Source organism: Stenella coeruleoalba, assembly GCF_951394435.1.
Source record: "Stenella coeruleoalba genome assembly, chromosome: 17".
Classification (NCBI taxonomy): Eukaryota; Metazoa; Chordata; class Mammalia; order Artiodactyla; family Delphinidae; genus Stenella; species Stenella coeruleoalba.
The window spans coordinates 45,980,280-45,984,524 of NC_137163.1; positions in this window are offsets into that span (position 1 = coordinate 45,980,280).

Consider the following 4,245-nt stretch of genomic DNA (forward strand, 5'->3'; position numbering starts at 1 on the left):
TAACGCCCCACTTTCACCAATGGACAGATCATCCAAAATGAAAATAAATAAGGAAACACAAGCTTTAAATGATACATTAAACAAGATGGACTTAATTGATATTTATAGGACATTCAATCCAAAACCAACAGAATACACATTTTTCTCAAGTACTCATGGAACATTCTCCAAGATAGATCATATCTTGGGTCACAAATCAAGCCTTGGTAAATTTAAGGAAATTGAAGTTGTATCAAGTATCTTTTCCGACCACAACGCCATGAGACTAGATATCAATTACAGGAAAATATCTGTAAAAGACACAAACACATGGAGGCTAAACAATACACGACTTAATTACGAAGTGGTCACTGAAGAAATCAAAGAGGAAATCAAAAAATACCTAGAGAAAACTGCCAATGCAGACACGATGTCCCAAAACCTATGGGATGCAGCAAAAGCACTTCTAAGAGGGAAGTTTATAGCAATACAAGCCCACCTTAAGAAACAGGAAACGTCTCGAATAAACAACCTAACCTTGCACCTAAAGCAATTAGAGAAAGAAGAACAAAAAACTAACAAAGTTAGCAGAAGGAAAGAAATAATAAAAATCAGATCAGAAATAAATGAAAAATAAATGAAGGAAACTATAGCAAAGATCAATAAAACTAAAAGCCGGTTCTTTGAGAATATAAACAAAATTGATAAACCATTAACCAGACTCATCAAGAAAAAAAGGGAGAAGACTCAAATCAATACAATTAGAAATGAAAAAGGAGAAGTAACAACTGACACGGCAGAAATAAAAAAGATCATGAGAGATTACTACAAGCAAGTGTATGCCAATAAAATGGACAATCTGGAAGAAATGGACAAATTCTTAGGAATGCACAACCTGCCAAGACTGAATCAGGAAGAAATAGAAAATATGAACAGACAAATCACAAGCACTGATATTGAAACTGTGATCAAAAATCTTCCAACGGGGCTTCCCAGGTGGCGCAGTGGTTGAGAGTCCACCGGCCGCTGCACGGGACACGGGTTCGTGCCCCGATACGGGAGGATCCCACATGGTGCGGAGCGGCTGTGCCCATGAGCCATGGCCGCTGAGCCTGCATGTCCAGAGCCTGTTCTCTGCAACGGGAGAGGCCACAACAGTGAGAGGCCCGCGTACCACAAAAAAAAAAAAAAAAAAAAACCTTCCAACAAACAAAAGCCCAGGACCACAAGGCTTCACAGGCGAATTCTATCAAACATTTAGAGAAGAGCTAACACCTATCCTTCTCAAACTCTTCCAAAATATAGCAGAGGGAGGAACACTCCCAAATTCATTCTACGAGGCCACCATCACCTTGATTCCAATACCAGACAAGGATGTCACAACGAAAGAAAACTACAGGCCAATATCACTGATGATCATAGATGCAAAAATCCTCAACAAAATACTAGCAAACACAATCCGACAACACATTAAAAGGATCATACACCATGATCAAGTGGGGTTTATTCCAGGAATGCAAGGATTCTTCAATATACACAAATCTATCAATGTGATAAACCATAATAACAAATTGAAGGAGATAAACCATATGATCATTTCAATACATGCAGAGAAAGCTTTTGAAAAAATTCAACACCCATTTATAATAAAAACTCTGCAGAAAGTAGGCATAGAGGGAACTTTCCTCAACATAATAAAGGCCATACATGACAAACCCACAGCCAACATCATCCTCAATGGTGAAAAACTGAAACCATTTCCACTAAGATCAGAAACAAGACAAGGTTGCACACTGTCACCACTCTTCCTCAATATAGTTTTGGAAGTTTTAGCCACAGCAATCAGAGAAGAAAAGGAAATAAAAGGAATCCAAATCGGAAAAGAAGAAATAAAGCTGTCACTGTTTGTAGATGACATGATACTGTACATAGAGAATCCTAAAGATGCTACCAGAAAACTACTAGAACTAATCAATGAATTTGGTAAAGTTGCAGGATACAAAATTAATGCACAGAAATCTCTGGCATTCCTATACACTAATGAAGAAACATCTGAAAGTGAAATCAAGAAAACACTCCCATTGACCATTACAACAAAAAGAATAAAATATCTAGGAATAAACCTACCTAAGGAGACATAATACCTGTATGGAGAAAATTATAAGACACTGAGGAAAGAAATTAAAGATGATACAAATAGATGGAGAAATATACCATGTTCATGGATTGGAAGAATCAACATTGTGAAAATGACTCTACTACCCAAAGAAATCTACAGATTCAATGCAATCCCTATCAAACTACCACTGGCATTTTTCACAGAACTAGAACAAAAAATTTCACAATTTGTATGGAAACACAAAAGACCCCGAATACCCAAAGCAATCTTGAGAACGAAACACGGAGCTGGAGGAATCAGGCTCCCTGACTTCAGACTATACAACACAGCTACAGTAATCAAGACAGTATGGTACTGGCACAAAAACAGAAAGATAGATGAATGGAACAGGATAGAAAGTCCAGAGATAAAAACAAGCACATGTGGTCACATTATCTTTGATAAATGAGGCAGGAATGTACAGTGGAGAAAGGACAGCCTCTTCAATAAGTGGTGCTGGGAAAACTGGACAGGTACATGTAGAAGTATGAGATTAGGTCACTCCCTAACAGCATACACAAAAATAAGCTCAAAATGGATTAAAGACCTACATGTAAGCCCAGAAACTATGAAACTCTTAGAGGAAAACATAGGCAGAACACTCTATGACATAAATCACAGCAAGATCCTTTTTGACCCACCTCCTAGAGAAATGGAAATAAAAACAAACAAACAAAAAAAAATGGGACCTAATGAAACTTCAAAGCTTTTGCACAGCAAAGGAAACTATAAACAAGACCATAAGACAACCTTCAGAATGGGGGAAAATATTTGCAAATGAAGCAACTGACAAAGGATTAATTTCCAAAATTTACAAGCAGCACATGCAGCTCAATAACAAAAAAAGAAAACAAGCCAATCCAAAAATGGGCAGAAGATCTAAATAGACATTTCTCCAAAGAAAATATACAGACTGCCAACAAACACATGAAAGAATGCTCAACATCATTAATCATTAGAGAAATGCAAATCAAAACTACAATGAGATATCATCTCACACCAGTCAGAATGGCCATCATCAAAAATCTAGAAACAATAAATGCTGGAGAGGGTGTGGAGAAAAGGGAACACTCTTGCACTGCTGGTGGGAATGTGAATTGGTTCAGCCACTATGGAGAACAGTATGGAGGTTCCTTAAAAAAACTACAAATAGAACTACCATATGACCCAGCAATCCCACTACTGGGCATATACCCTGAGAAAACCAAAATTCAAAAAGAGTCATGTACCAAAATGTTCATTGCAGGCCTATTTACAATAGGCCGAAGATGGAAACAACCTAAGTGCCCATCATCGAAAGAATGGATAAAGAAGATGTGGCACATATATACAATGGAATATTACTCAGCCATAAAAAGAAACGAAATTGAGCTATTTGTAATGAGGTGGATAGACCTAGAGTCTGTCATACAGAGTGAAGTAAGTCAGAAAGAGAAAGACAAATACCATATGCTAACACATATATATGGAATTTAAGAAAAAAAATGTCATGAAGAACCTAGGGGTAAGACAGGAATAAAGATACAGATCTACTGGAGAACGGACTTGAGGATATGGGGAGGGGGAAGGGTGATCTGTGACAAAGCAGGAGAGAGGCATAGACATATATACACTAACAAACGTAAGGTAGATAGCTAGTGGGAAGCAGCCACATAGCACAGGGATATCAGCTCGGTGCTTTGTGACCGCCTGGAGTGGTGGGATAGGGAAGGTGGGAGGGAGGGAGACGCAAGCGGGAAGAGATATGGGAACATATGTATGTGTGTAACTGATTCACTTTGTTATAAAGCGGAAACTAACACACCTTTGTAAAGCAATTATACCCCAATAAAGATGTTACAAAAAAAAAAAAGAAAATATATAGCTGAAGGGTAAAAGGGTTGGAATAGATATACCATAACAGTAAAAACAAAACAAAACAACAACAACAAAACTGGAGTGGCTAAGAAAATATCAGAAAAAAATTATATTTTAAGACGAAAATTTTTACTAGAGACAAAGACATTTTAAAATGATAAAGTGATTATTCCATCTAGAATGCATAATAATTATAAACTTATATGCTCCTAACAAAAGGACTTCAACACACAATGAAGCAAAATCGACAC